This window comes from Limulus polyphemus, unplaced genomic scaffold, assembly GCF_000517525.1.
Source record: "Limulus polyphemus unplaced genomic scaffold, Limulus_polyphemus-2.1.2 Scaffold14, whole genome shotgun sequence".
Taxonomy (NCBI): domain Eukaryota; kingdom Metazoa; phylum Arthropoda; class Merostomata; order Xiphosura; family Limulidae; genus Limulus; species Limulus polyphemus.
The window spans coordinates 1,567,855-1,584,764 of NW_013665624.1; the positions used below are offsets into that span (position 1 = coordinate 1,567,855).

The 16,910-nt window shown below is 32.4% G+C and overlaps 1 long non-coding RNA gene across 1 annotated transcript; it reads left to right on the plus strand.

Moving 5' to 3' along the window:
• Positions 1-9,713: 9,713 nt before the first annotated feature.
• On the plus strand, positions 9,714-16,684 carry LOC111085303. Its single transcript, XR_002610141.1, has 3 exons — positions 9,714-9,857; positions 11,477-11,526; positions 16,624-16,684. It is a non-coding gene; the product is annotated as an uncharacterized LOC111085303 (long non-coding RNA).
• Positions 16,685-16,910: the final 226 nt, after the last annotated feature.

Genomic DNA, 16,910 nt, shown 5'->3' on the forward strand with positions numbered 1-16,910 from the left:
TCAAATTTTTGGTTTAATTTGTTAATTACTGTCATGTTGTGTGAAATAGAAAGTCATATTTATAATGGAGTGGTAATTCAAATTCGATGACGAGGAACCCACTTTGAGACTAATAATGGCTGGAGACGGCTTGAATGGGTAATGAAGAAAAACTTTAATATAAGTTTAACATAACTGATGATGACAAAACCTTGTCGAAACGTTGTACATTTGCTGTTATGTTAAACTTATATTAAAGTTTTTCTTCATTACCCATTCAAGCCGTCTCCAGCCATTATTAGTCTCAAAGTGGGTTCCTCGTCATCGAATTTGAATTTACCATATGATTTGCTTTCAGATAAAAATATTTTAAAATGCTCTGGTGCATTCACCAAGCTCTAGTAATAATCTTTGACTGAAGAGGGCAGCAATGCATTTAAATTTCTCCTGTAGCTAGTAATTTGATTTGTTTAGAAACGAAAAGTTGGTGAAGTTTCCAGTAGCTATCTTCCAATGAAAATCTGGTGTTTTGTGATCAACGAAAATTAATTCTAGGTAAACCACACAAGATCACTTCCATAACTGGTCAATAAAAAGAAATCTCTTTCACTTAGTAATATGATATTAATAATTGTGTAAATATGATTTGGTCATCTAAGAGTCTGTAAATACCAATAGTTCGGTTAATAAACCAAATATCCAACGGTAACAAACGGTCTATTATGTTTGGTTGACAATTATTGATCACACGCAACTCCTAGTATATATTTATTCAGTATATAAGATGATGTGCAAAGGACCGTTTACTTTTCATCCGAAAAAGTTGAAAGAATTATCTTTTTTTGTCATTAATCATCATAAACCTTCTGGTTGACATTTTGCATGGTTACCAAAGACATGATAAGGGCTGTTTCGTAGCTGCTGTTTCAACTGTTCAGGTGTATTCCCTTCCTTTGCATTATTTCTGATAGTTCCTCTGACACAGTTTGTGAGTCTTTCTATCCTGGGCTTGCTTAGAAATCTTCCATTTTCGGCATCAGATCTTGAAATTGCGTAAAGCGATTTGGTGTAGTATTGAACTGCATGATTGTCGGACTCTACTTTCTCTACCTACCTACTATAACTACACTTCTCAATTATTGCTTTATACAAGCTCGAGTCTCCATCTGCTATTACTTTTCGATACTGTAGACCAAGTATGTCTTCACTGTTTCGAAATCCTTCCACTATAATGTGAGACTCCATTTATGTGGAAGGGCCATTCCAGTTTTTCCAACAGTGATGCTCTCTAGTGATGGCTGTTGATTTATTTCATAAACAAGTGCTACGGAATTTGTTCCTCACATCCAGATATAACAATGATTTTTGCATGGAAACCAATTATAGCAGCACAGCCAGACTTTGCAGTATATTTGTGCCCATAACTGCATTGGGACCAACTACCATCAGCGTAAGCAGTAATAAGCGATTTTCCGTCACTATCTGTATCTCCATCTTCTATTGCTAGTTCTTTCTCTTTCACTCCAACATCTTTTATTGTTTAAAACATTTGCTTTTCCCACAACAGAATATAAAGATAGATGTGATTTTTGTTATGATTTTATGACAATGGAATATTGTCATTTACTTAGTATTAACAAATTTGAATCTACTTAAATGTGATATTATTCGACGAAAACGTTCGTATAGAATTATGAATAAATATAATATGAAGTTAGTTTTATCAGATTTATTTTCTAAAGAAGGGAACTATAGAATTTCGGTATACTATTAACTACGTTAATAACTCTCTGTGTACTGGATCATATCATACATAAACATTATTTAAAATACCTTTCCGATTTTCTTCTCGTATCTGAGGAACGTGTTCGTAATATTGAGAAACTTTCATCCAATTGAGCATGCCCTCCACTACAACTGACAACACCCCAAACTGATGAATCGTTTATGTCTAACTTATGAATGTCTTCCACGTCCACTTGTTCTTCTAGTTCTGATACTGTTTTAACAGTTTCAAAGTAAAAGTTACAAATTAAATCGAATGTCGAGTTCAGACCTTCTCTGGATTCTGTTGAAAAGTGTAGCCAGCTAGGTGTACTTGTCTTACATCTAAAAAACAAACATGTGAATCAACACCAACTTAGTATACACAAATAAAAGAAAACAATTACACGACTGTAAATAATATATATCATTCTATACAAAACACTTTACTCTGGTGGGATTTTGTTACATTTACGGACTTATAATACCAGAATCAGGGGTTTGATTCTACGTGGTTCACAGAGTGCTGATAGCCTATTTTGTAGCTTTGGACAAAGAAAACAACTATTACAAAACAAGAAAAGAAATTTATTTTATAACATGAAGTCCTTTTTTATAAAGATAATATTTACCTATGAACTTCCAAACACCTTATATCTCTTATAAAATGTCCTAAGCTGGATTGGGCTTTTCTTCTTCCACGATGAAAGGCAGCTCCATGACATTGCTTAGACTCGTTGGATTCTGAATTCAGCTCATTACTACAAATAAAAAAGAAACATATCACTTAGAAAGTAAAACTGATTCAAAACAAAGCTTTGAGTAATATTACTTCTTTGTGTATAAATTACAATTACTCTATAAAATTAATTAGTTGTTAACTCACTATGATAGCTGTATGTAATCGTTATTTATATTACTTTTATTCTCAACTTTCTTTCCACTTTTCTTTCAGATAAATGCCACTCTTGCTTTTTTTTAAGCTTTAATGTAATATTCTTCGTTATTTACTTAGCTGTATGGTGAGTTCACATATAGTTCGAAAACACAATATTATGCTGATTATTGTATAATATAAGATTACTTGCTTTTTTTTTTAGCTTTAAGGTAATATTCTTTGTTATTTACTTAGCTGTGCTGGTGAGTTCACATACAGTTCGAAAACACAATATTATGCTGATTATTGTATGGAATCATTTATCCAATATGAGTATATTTGTTTCATATTCGAGTTCTAAATCTCACAACAAAACTAGATAGCATCAAACTCCAGTTTCTTATAGTAAAAAACAGATAGTATGTTTTATTATTGATGTAGCTGAGTTAATGAGAGCTGATCATGCTCGAACATGATTCGAACATATTCGACTGTTTGTTTGTTTCTTAAATTCGCTCAAAGCTATACGAAGGCTATCTGCGCTAGCCGCCCCTAATTTAGCAGTGAAAGACTAGAGGGAAGGCATATAGCCATCACCACCCACCGCAAACTCTTTGGCTACTCCTTTACTAACGAATAGTGGGACTGACCGTCACAATATAACACCCCCACGGCTGAAAGTGCGAGCATGTTTGGTCGGACAGGGATTTGAACCCGCGACCTTCAGATGGCGAGTTAGGAGCCCTAATCACCTGGCCATGTCGGGCTGTATTCGACTGATCATGGTGTGTGGTTTACTTGCTATCCAATATGAGTAAATAATTTTTGTATATAAAACATTACCAATCCCATAGTTGAATCTAACTGTAAATGTAGATACCTCAAACTCTCATTATGAAAAAAGGTACAAAAGTGTCGATTAACATAAACTCTAACCCAAGCTATACTCTATGTCAAAAGAAATATAAAGCCCCATTTGATTAATAGTTTTCATCATTGATCTTTTTGGGCTGCTCAGAGCTGATTTCACTCAAAATGCAATCTCTGGGTGGTAGGTTTGAACGCCATCACAGAAAATGCTCACCCTTTCAGCCGTAGGAATGTTATAATGCAATGGCCAATCCCATTAATCGACTAGAGTAACGCAAGAGTTGGCGGTGAGTGATATTGATGGCTGCCTTTCTTCTAGTATATCACTTATAAATTAGGGACGGCTAATGCAAATAGCCCTTTTGTAGCTTTGTGTGAAATTCAACAAACAACATCACACAAAACTGGAATATTCGTCTGATCGCGATAATGGATTTGTTATCCAACATGAGAGAAGTTAATATTTTTAGTAATAAGGTGGGTTTTTGAGGAATAGATTACTGAGCTGACTAAGATGTTGTAAACGCAGGAACAGACTAACCCTTAGAACACTTGATAAGATAAACAACAATCTCGCAGAATTTCAGAATAGTTGTAAATTTATGTTGTGTATTTCAAGAATACGTAAATTAATGTATGTTACATGAGGTGAATAAATTCATATTGTATGTGCAAAATACATAATCTTAGGGAAATTAATGAACCTAAACAATATATCTCTCAAAATAAAGTTATCAACTGAATAACTTAAATTTAATATCATTCAAACAAACATAATAAAGTTAAAAGTTTTCACCGAGTGGACGTGTGGAATGATCTGGAAGTATTTGTCTTTATGTATCTTATATTCTAGTGCTCGTGACCGTTGTACACAGGAACAACACTAATGACTTATCTCAAGGAGAGATGGACTATCAACCACCAGAACAAAGTGTACTAATTTTGAAAGAAAATAAAAGTTTGAAAGAAGATAGATTCTCTATTCTAAAGTTTCTTCTGTCGAAATGGAAGGACTGCTTTCTTTATCAGGTAGCTTTGTAGCACATTATTTTTTTCTACATTTCACTAAGTGTCTGTTATTAAGCACAAAGTTACAGATTGGGCTATCTAAATAACGAATAACGAAACCCAATTTGTTAGCGTCATAAGTCCACAGACTTCTTGCTGAGCCAGGTAATAATTTTTAGTAATAATTTTTTTTATATTTGTCAACTCCTAAATCCTTGAAAACTAGAATTGTACTTCATTTACTTTTAAACAGTGATCGAGTTTCTTTTTATGAAAAACTCTAGATGGTCGGATGACCCATTATTACGTGGTAATAAAGAATAAAAAACTTTTAAATTAATTTTTTTTGAAAACAGACAACGATCATTCTTAAAATGTAAACTGTACTAGTTTGAGCTAAATATTTTAAGACTTAACACTTTTTTCTCCCAAACTATGAAATTAAATAGCTTACGTATTCATCATAGATAAATTAAAATGTTTCCTGTTTAACACAGATGGATATCGTGCAAAAGTCGATATTGAAATATTGACGTAAGCTTACACCACAGTTTCTAATGATTTCTTTTCAGAATTTAGGGATTGTAACAGCAGAGAATACTGAACTAACTTGGGCAAATCTGTTAAGGTACGAAAGAAAATACTGCTTTACATAACAAATTATAACCTTAAACATTATTAATGGCAAGGCCAATTTGATAAAGCTATATATACAGTGAGATCAGTTTTCTAATTGAGGATTAAACAACGGAGAAATGAAGAAATATATTTACTGTTGACAGTGATGGTTTCTGTATCAGTTTTGTTCTATGTTAAAAAAAAAGTAAAATACTTACTCAAAACATAAATTTATTTTCTTTTTCCAATTTTAATATTAAAAAAAAACTTTAAAGAAGATTTAGTAAAATTATTAAGAATTATTTATCATGTAAACCATTCTCGAAATTAATAATTGTATGGAAACAAAAAATACGTGACTTCAAAGCATGTTTTTAGAAGGGTGTATCAGTGTATAGTACATATTACTCAACTTCTCAACACAACACTTCCATTCTCCAAGAACATTCATGTATATTACCAATCATTTAAATTCTGTATTCTTTTAAAAAACAACTAAAAACTTAAACATTTGAAAAAGCAAAATTTTGTAACAAGGATTACTTTATCAAGTTAAGTATTGCAAAAGTTAAGGAATTGTGAAAAGTAAGAGATTTCACTTTTGATCGTCTCGTCAAGCGGAGTCAAATGAGAGTTGAAATACAACAATTCATTAAGGCATACATTAGTCTTTTAACTGTGTAACGTATAACTGAATATATTTCCTATAGTAAGCGATACTGGCACTACCTATAACTTGAATATTTTCGACTATATCTACTCAATTTTCTTTAAAATACCACCTATGAAAACTCTGAGACTTCTGAGATTTTCTGGATTTTACGTTGGTGATGTATGTGTTAAGTTTGATCATTAGAGTTTTGAATAAAAACAAATTCATTAACATGTTTTTATATTATTTGTATTTCATCGAAATGTGACATTAGTGGTGGAAGGTGAATACTTTTGCAAAGCACTGTAAAAGGAGAATTTTAGTTTATAAACATTTTTCATTTAAACATAATTTCAGTAATTAAACATTACATTATCAGAGTGTGCTGTTCGTAAAATGTACATTTTAGCTAAGTGTCGCCTCACTTTACTTAATTTGTCATTATGAGTTTTTTGGTAAGAAATAATATTTACTGTTTTGTATATTTATCAGGTTTTATAACTGAAAAAATATTTAAGCTATTTAGTTGAAGTTTTAGTAAAGATAAAGAAAATGCAGATTGACAGTATGAAAACTTATGTAGAAAACTTTTAATTTTAAGAGGTATTATTTGTATTTTAAATATATATTACTAATTAGATTGACAAAACTAACGTAAGGCAGGGATTTATAATTAATAGGGGACATACAAAGGTCTGAGTTAGTGCATTTTTAATTTTTGTAGGAAACTTGCACTCAAAAAGATCAAGATGAAAAATGTGATCCTGATCTGGTGGTAGTAGCGATGGCTTTCTGTTCTTCAGACTCTGTAAGAATCTTTAAATTTATTCTTAACTTGATATATGGATAGGTAGCAGAATAGCATAATTTTCACCATTAATAATTCTGGTTTTAATAGGGAGGAAGAATAGATTAGAATGAATTATGTGCATTCTGTACAAGTTTAAAATATGATGGATATTTCTAGAGACATAAAAATAAAAAGTGTAAAAGATTACATTGCAATTACGATTTGAAATTTATTTGTTCAGAGTAATAAAAAGTGACGAGTGTCATACTCAGAATTCTTACTTTTTGCTTTTAAATAATAATCGTTGCTTCTTGGATTAATTGGTAAATAAAGTGTTTAGGGAAGTGCGTGATATCCCAACTTTAGTGTAAAGCTATAGTACTTGCATTGAGAGCAGAACGTTTGTTTTGACTTTCGCGCAAAGTAAAAGGTCTATCTGCGCTAGCAATCCCTAATCTAGCAATGGTAGACTAGATTGAAGGCAGCTAGTCAACACCACACACCACTAACTCTTGGTTACTTTTTTATCAACGAATAGTAGGATTATCCGTCACATTATAACGCCTCTATGGCTGAAAAGGTGAGCATGTTTGATGTGACGGGGATACGAACCTACGATCCGAAGATTTCGAGTCTACCAGAACGTGATTTAATTTTATTTCACAATTTTATTCGTTACACCCGTTTCAATATAGACTATGTAATGTCAGATTTTATTAGTATACTTATATTAACTAGATATATATTGTTTTGTTTCTAAAATAGGAATATTGCATTTGAAGTTTAGAAATATAACAAATTTAAAATATTTTCATCCCATAGGAGAATTGCAACGAATTTTTCTCGTGTTCTGGAGGTAAGATTCTTGATCAAATGTCATGTATGTATGGTTATATTTACATAGTATGGCCACGAATTATATTTGAATATAGATTATTGTTTAGAAAAAACGTTTGTTTATAAAGTTTCTGTAAAAACAATCAAGTACTTAAAACGCTAAAAAAAAAGCGCAAAAAAAATTAATATAATTTTAGAAGTTATTGTGGAATATGAAATAATCCACTTGTTTGTTTTGTTTGTTTGTTTGAAGCTAAGCACAATGCTACACAATGGGCTATCTTTGCTCTACACACCACAGGAATAATCCACTACCAATATCATTTGAGAAATTATGAAATCATGTCTGAGAAAACAAAACAAAACTCGAACAATGTTACAATTTTATTAAAGAATATCATCAGAAGAAGCTTACGAGATATGCTAATAAATCAAAGCTTTAATATTATGATCTGATACAAAATAAACGTTAAATTTCATGCTTTATAGATTTTCAACTAATAATTAGGGATGTTGCACGCTAATAAATCAAAGCTTTAATATTATGATCTGATACAAAATAAACGTTAACTTTCATGCTTTATAGATTTTCAACTAATAATTAGGGATGTTGCACGCTAATAAATCAAAGCTTTAATATTATAATCTGATACAAAATAAACGTTAAATTTCATGCTTTATAGATTTTCAACTAATAATTAGGGATGTTGCATGCTAATAAATCAAAGCTTTAATATTATGATCTGATACAAAATAAACGTTAACTTTCATGTCTTATAGATTTTCAACTAATAGTTAGGGATGTTGCACAGATGTATGTGAGATTGTACATGGATTACTATAAGAGTCCGTATAATCTAACATACTTGACTATTGGAATGACACTTCCTCTCACTGTGTAAACTGATTACAGAGACAAGCTACTAATAGTTCCTTATATTGATTATAATTTCTACAGTGGCAATGTGGGCGGAAAAAAATGAAAGTTGAAAATCACACTAAATTTGTTGAGCATCTAAAGTATTTTTACTTTTACATAAGGATGTTAACTTTTTCAGGTTGATTTGTTAAATTAATTGTTAAACTACCATTGAAACTATTTTATCCATCCAAGCCATAAATTCACGATGTTTCCCAGCAATTTACATTTTAACAAGAAAAATCTTAGCCAAACATTTTGGTAAGCTTTCCATAGATATTTCACTTTTTACGTTAACATTGGTATTCAAAAATATTATAATAAACCAGGAACTCACACATCCATTAGATCTGGACTGGGAAACTCCACGTACATGTGGTCTAACTTTGTAGATAAGAGTGTTCCCCTGGATTGGGCTAGGGTATGGTTTTGCACCTCAATGTTGTCCCATTGTCACTGTTTTCAATAAAAACATTGCTGGATCCTTCGTAAATGATTTTATATTTCTCAACGGAAGAACTGTGCATGGTGGCATTACACTGTCTCATTGTCGAGAATTTTCTGAAACCAAATATATAGTCTAAACATGTTCCCTGTGGCGCCATAGTTCATACTTTTGGCAACTGTATTAGAATTTATAAAACATATAAATAAAATGTAATTAAATCCAGATTCTATTTTCTTTAGATGTCATCTTACAGCTTTAAAATTGTATGTTAATTATGAAAGTACATGTTCTTTAAGATAATACAGATTCAAATCTGACAACAGCAAGTACGATGTCACAAGCTCTTCTCATATATAAAGTGCAATTAAAATATTTGTCAAATGCGAAATTTATTCAACACATAAAAGAAACGAAAGCCAGTTATATCTTTCATTAATGTACAAAATCGATGATAGTCAAGTAAATATTTGTTGTGTTTCCTTTAATTTTGTCCCTTGTATCATTAATCAATAGCAATTTAGAACTAACTATCTTTGTAAAAAAACACTTTGTGCTCGTTTATTAATCTATGATTTCTTTATAAAGATTACCATTGTTAACAATACGTGTAGGTTAGAAGTAAATGCTCAATATAACTCGTGATCTTAGGTATAAAACAAGTGCACTTAATTAGTCTCTTATGATAGCTAGATATGATCTGCTTTTCATGACCTACGAATTATGTAACATAAAGAGAAATTGTAAGATAATTTTCAAGTAAGTAAAATTTTTTCAGTGAGCTTTTGGCTCCATTTATAAAATATTCGAGGGCAAGATGCTGCTTTGTCACTTAAAGTTCCAGTATCTGAGCGAAAAATCTCATAGAAGTGAATAAATTGTTATTGAAATCAAGAAGTATTATGGATTTTTTTAAAGTCCATGCTTCTTTTTATTTGCAGAAACGGAAAACATTTGCCAATTTGACAAAGAACAGTCGGGAGAGTGTCAACACATTAATAAATGTCCACAATGCTTTTCTTGCTGTAATTCATCATCAAACAGAGAATGTTTTCCAAGAAGTGACATTAAAATGAACTGGACCATGCTAGAAGAAAAGTCTGTATACAAGTTTTAGTTTGTAGAGCTTAGAGAGATTGAACTAATTATTGTATTATAAATTATATTATCTAAAATATCCTTTAAGCTGCGTAAGTGTAAATAAAGTAAGGGTATCAAGGTGGTTAATTCTGCATATAACTATTAAAATTATTCCTTTATAATTTGATTGCATTTCATTAGCATTATTTATCATATTTGCAAAAGTTCCTAGAATGCAAGAGAACATATCACAAAGCAGTATTGAGCTTTATTAATTCAGTTGTTTCATGTTCTAAACTGTAAATTGAGTACTGCATTTTAATCACTTAATTAAAGTATGTTGTAAATACATTCATTAGAAATTGAAAAATTAATAATAGTTGACAAATTAAAAAATCTTACTTTTGAACAAGCCAAAAATTGTACATGTTACAGTAAGATGAAGGCTGAAATCTGGAGTTTGATACCTCCAAAGGGCAGAGCGTAAATATTTCATTGTATTGCTTTGTGGTTATATACAAACATAAAAATTATAATATATGAAATTTTCTATGTTAATTTTATAATAATACATGGAAGTGCATGTTATGAAGTTGGGTGTAAAGGGCATCAGATAAGGTGAAGAGAGGTAGGAAAGCCTCTAAGGGATTAGAGATTATAGTCATTAGAAAGTAATTGGAGAGAGCGGCCACCTTTCTTATTCAATTGGTGTGGAGATTACAAGACCCCTTTAATTATGAGATGTTGTAATCTAATATAGGGAAAACAGGTGTGCAAGGTCACAAAGGAAGAAACTTGTTTGATGTGGGTGTAAGGAAAGAATTATAAAAGACAGTAGTTTAATTAAAGAAAAAAGGGCCATGAGAGAGAACGAACAAAACCTGGAGGGTTGAAGGTTTGTTTGTTTTTGAATTTCGCGCAAAGCTACACGAGGGCTATCTGCGCTAGCCGTCCCTAGTTTAGCAGTGTAAGGCTAGAGGGAAGGCAGCTAGTCATCACCACCCACCGCCAACTCTTGGGCTACTCTTTTACCAACGAATAGTGGGATTGACCGTCACATTATAACGCCCCCACGGCTGAAAGGGCGAGCATGTTTGGTGTGACTGGGATTCGAACCCGCGACCCTCGGATTGTGAGTCGAGCGCCCTAACCACCTGGCTATGCCGGGCCCGGGTTGAAGGTAGACAGTATTATGTTGCTAGTAAGAAACAAAACTTAGTTCTAAATCTATGTGTTATTGATTATAGTACTAATCAGCAGGTTGTTACATTTACATTAGTATGAATCAGTTTACGATAGGAATAAGTACAACCTTAAAAAAAATAGATGAATAAGAAAGGAAAGGGAAGTACGAATGTAGTACGAACTTAAGAAAGTGGTATTAAAGCGATCTTAATTTTCAAATAATGTAATTAACTGTATAATTTACAAGCTTACGAACTTCCTGTACTACACTTGTTGAATAAGTTTAGAGGAAGTTCAGGTATTTATGTGATTAACGTTATTTATTTATCTTAACAAATTTCCACTAGTTTAAAACTGTCATTCTAGCATTTACCCAAAGATTACAATACATGTGAATGTATACTACATTAAAACAGTATAACGAGAAATAATATATATATATATGCTTTCAGGAAAAAAGTATTATTGACGAAACATGACAAAGAAATAAGTGAATGCCATGGTGAGTTAAGATTACTTTCTATATGTAACTTTTAAAAATGTATTGAATCTCTTTGGTATTCGTATCAATATAGGTTTATAAAAGTATAATGTTTTTAGACTTTTAATTCATGATTATTTGCACACGTTTATAGTATCTCATGAGCGTAATTTTCTGAGTAATGTGTTAGCTTCTCTATAAGTTCAAAATTAAGGACATGTACCTTTTTGAGTCATTTAATGGTTTGTTTGAAAAAATTATGAAGCTTAAGAAATACAATCTTTTTTAGTTATGTACTGGTTCCTCTACAAAGTCAAAGCTAAAATTGAGCAGATTTACACAGGGGTCCAGGGCAGGGCCTTTTCCGCAGCACTTGAGTTACAAATAAATGATTTTTCAAAAGTACCTTTTCTGCTATAACTCTCTTCATATGTATCATAAAAGTATGAATAATATTTCAAATGAAAGAGGAAATCATCTTCTAAAAGATGACATTATGAATATTTGAATTATCTCATTTCCATATTCATGACATCTCAATACTATTTAATATTTTAGGACTTCTAAAGTTTCATACTTATTATACAGTATAGGCATTACTTACTATAATTTATGTTGTTGCTTTGTTGACAGCTTTTCATAATACTGCACAAGAAAGCCATTTCCATGGTAACCATCAAGTGGCAAGTTGGCCATACTGTCAGTTTATTCATGTAAATTCTGCACAAATGGTTATGATTTATTACCCGAATTGTGTCATAGTATTGCAAATGTGTTGCTTATAGTCTTTGAGCATTATGTCAGCTCGCAAATTCCCTGGATAAACCCCAAGAATAATAATTATTTCTATTGTCTTACGTCAGCGTATTATCATCTCATATCTCATTATTTGTTGTCAATTTGCAGCGTATTATCATCTCATATCTCATTATTTGTTGTCAATTTGCATACAGGCGCAATGACTATGAGGACGAATTGAGAATATCGAGATGTCGCTACAATAATTTTAAACAATTAAAGTTAGATTATAAATTCTTGATATAACAGTATTTACTTTGAAATTCGTGAGATATATTGAAGTTACCGGCTACAGGATAATGACAAGAAGGTCACAATAATTATGATTGCCGGTAAGTATCACCTTAATGTTTTAATTTTTTTAATGATAATAATAAACTAGCTAAACACAGCATGGTTTAAAATGAAGTGCTTAACATTCAATAAACATACGAGTTAAACATACATTAAGAAACAATATTGTTATCGTTTATGGATTGTTTTATATCCAGGTCCATAAAGATGGAGCAACAAAATTCATGTGATGTGCAGCCTAGTACCTCTGGCACAACAAGAAAAGACAGTGCACCCAAAATTATACAAAGTGTATTATATGCCACAAGCAATCAGGAAAACTGTACAATGTTACGGATAGGACACAGTGTACACTCAGAATTGCACCAAATGCCAGACAAATTTATAACTGGGAACGGATTAAAAACTATTTGGAAAAAAACTTGTTTCTAGTGGATAAAAAACCAGTATGGTATCCAAATTGTAGAAATAGTTACTTGTTGAAAAACAAATCCATGAACGGATATAGAGAAAGAGACAAGACACACAAGAAGACATAGATGATGCGGATCAAAGACAAACACGTAATTCTATTGGTCCGGAGTATGATAGCAAGAAACATTGTGTAATTTGCTGTAAAGTGTATGATGTTCGTACGAAAGAGTCCATCCCACTGGTAGAGACAGGAAATAGACAAGTGTCTTTACAGAAAAAACCAACAGAACTTGGCAATGGGGATTTGTTATGAGGTATTGAAGCATTCGGAGCGAGATGTTAGATATGGTTGCAAAGGATCTATGCTAACACAGGATTTGCATGAACCTGTATATGGCCAAGCTTAATATGGTAATCTTATCTACTGAATCAAGTGACATTTATGATGTAGCCTTCAACACACTCGTCAAGAAAATAACAGAACCACTGCTCAATAACTCATCTGTACTCCTGTTATTTACGATCAGAGATAAATACCGAACACTGCTTCGAGACTATGGAGTATCCAATTGGGAATCTTACTAGTCGAATCGCTTAAAACAGGTTTAGGAAACCATAAAGGGAGTGATGTTGGGTTTTTCTTTCACATAATGTATTCATCAGACATTGTTTGTCCATCTTAACTCACATTCGGTAAGGTGTCGACAAACATGAAGTCCCTAAATGAAGAAGCAATTGAAACTGATGACGACTATGTTATCACGAAAGCAGCATGCTTGATAACAAGAATAACATCAAATGAAGTAAACGAAGTACCAGATCTTGATTCTACTTAGGAATAAGCTGATACATATATCATCCTACGTGTAATTTATTGTGCTGAAATTTTGAAATCCGATCGAATAGTTATCCAGTCCAACGACACATATGTTATCATGTTGTGCATCTATTGCTGTGTGAAGAACTTATCCATCAAGGAATTCTGGACTCATACAGATGTAAATGTTTCAATCTAATTTACCAAGTAGCAGCTAGCCTAGGGAAAAACAAATGTCGTGCATTGCCATACTTCCACGCCTTTTCTGGATAAGATGATACGAGTTTCCTTTATGGGCGCAGGAAGCGAGAATTGTGGAAAGAAATGTCTTATGTTGATCTCGAACTCATAAAATCTCTCGAAGAAAATCAGGATGTAGAATTTAGGTCTCTTTGCTTCAAGCCAAGCAATGGTTATCAAGTCATCTGGAGGAGATCACTCTGCTCATTGAGAAAAAAGGAACTATGGTCTACTTATCTCTTTATCCCATACAGCTGGTGAACTGGAAGAACACATTAAACGTGCTGCTTTATTAACATTCACAGGAAATTGGTCGCACATCCCCAAACCATGCTTACCTGCATTCACACTTTTTGGTTGAAAGAATTAAGATGATAACACACTCAATCCTGTTATGATGAAGAGTAGTTCGTTTCCATCCAGTTTAGCTACCAATTTGAAATGTATGTGTAAAAAATGTGTTCTGAAAGTCGCACATACAGCAAAAAACAATGTTCCTTGCTATGCTGGATGTTTTTGTGAGGGCCTACCAGTAAATTCTTCAGGGCAGAATATTCTGAACAGGGCAGCTGTGATGAAGATTAAACACGTAATTGGTTGTTTAATTGTCATAATGTAAGAAACTGAAATACTACGTGATAAGCATTTCCGTTATCTCTTGTCATGCCTGTCTCTCAATATTATTTGATTTATTCATGTAGAAATCTGCATATATATTGCCTATGTTATGTTAATACATTTTCAATAAAGCTTTAACTGTTAGTGCTCGAAAGTGTGGCTATTGACGTATTTTTAATTATAGCATTTTGACATGATTTGTTATGTTTATTTGTGCTTGATTAGACACAGTGTGTATATAAGTTCACTTCAAAAAACGTACCATTTCTCTTTCATTCGTCTTATTGGTTATGCATGAGACGAACATTAAAGGAGCCATTCTAAATATTAACAATTTTTGGGGAAAATGTATGCTTTGGAGTTACCATGGAAATGGCACTCTTATGCAGTATTTTGAAAAGCTGTCAACAAAAAAAACATCCAAAATGATACAAGTAATGCCTATAATGTATAATAAGTGTGAAATGTTGCTTTGAAAGTCCTAAAATATTAAATAGTAGTGAAAATTTTCAACCAGAATTCAAAATTTTGATGCAAATTGGCATATTAATGAGATATCATGAATATGTAAATGAGCTAATTTAAATATTGATAGTGTAATCTTTAGAGGATGGCTTCCTCTTTCATTTTATACATTATTCATACTTTTATGATAAATATGAACAGAGTTATAGCAGAAAAGGTATTTAAAATATATATATATATTTTTAAACAAGGTTGTCATGGAAACGGCTCTGCCTAGGCGCCCCCCCCCCGTGTAAATCTGCAACGGGCACCACCCCAAAATTATTCTTAAGGTCCATACTAATGAAAGAACTACATCAAACCGACACTGCCGAATCCCCCTTGGCTCCCCGAATAAGTGGTGGAATGTAGGTATGAGTAAGGCAGGTTTTTCTCCCATCTCTAGTTTCTGATCTTTTTCCATCCCAACAATTTTCGAATACAATTTTTTTGTTACTAGTTTTTGAACTTTTTACGAGACGAAGTACTGGCCACAAGTGTGGCTGTAACTTCTAGGTAGAAAGCATCATTTGACCAACTTATTTAGTTATATTCTATAATATAATATCATAATAATAATATCATATATAGCCATAATATCATCTATAGATGTTACTTGGTGAAGCAAGATAAGTCATGACCAGGATACTGTGCGGCGCGATAAGGAGTATACGGTAGATTATCTACTTCTGTATAACGCACATAATGGTATACTGATCAGAGACTGTGATTAGTACTTTGGGCTGTACCTAACTTATCGTGGATCACATGCTGCTCTAGGTACGAAAAGCCACATGGAAGTATTCAAGTGTTTTAGTGTACAGGCTAGTTTTAGGCACACTGTGGTTTACTAGTTACAGATGACGGAGAAGAAGAAAAAAATCGATGTTTTTGCAGCCCATTTTCTAAAAGTCAAGGAAGATTAACCGAACTCTAGAGACAGTTTTGTACCTGATTAATAAAGGGCTTTTCGCCTCTATCTCTTTGTCTGTGTTTTACCAATGTCCTGGCGTACCAGCTACCATCTCTAATGTACAAGCCGCCATTTTTAACCGGATCCATCCCTACATAGGGATCCTTCATTCACAAGAATCAATACTCCGCAGAGATCATGTTTTCTAAATGTCGACATGAGACATTGCTTACACACTCCATTAACTTAAATATTTCTCACATGTAAACACACATTTATTTCTCTCTTTTCATGTAGAAGTTTGTAGAGTATATGAAGTACTCGTATGCTTAGTTTGATGAACAGGTGATCTTGTAAGTACACATATATTATGTAGCATTTAAACACACCAACGTATTATATAGAAACGTCCACGGTAATTCTGTTGATGCATTAATACTTCTAGATTTGTTAAGAAGCCTTTTTCTCCTTTTTCAGCTCTTTTTAACTCATATTCAACTATCATATTGATATTTCACAGGCTTTAAATCAAGCATATACTGGATGATGCCTCAAGTGATCAAGAACGAGCTCGAAGTAACTGAAGTTGAATCTGTTAATGCTCATTCAGCCTTGAGTGAAAACAAAATTGCCTTACTGAACTTGACAGTACTAGCCGTTGACAATAGGATAGCCATTTGGAAATATGGTAATTTAATATTTTTACTGCTGTATATAATTTCAAAGGTGAAAGTTATTTACTGTTTTTTCGCTTCACAGTTACATAAAACGCATAAGAGCTTGACTTTACTTTCAGCTTCATCTGAC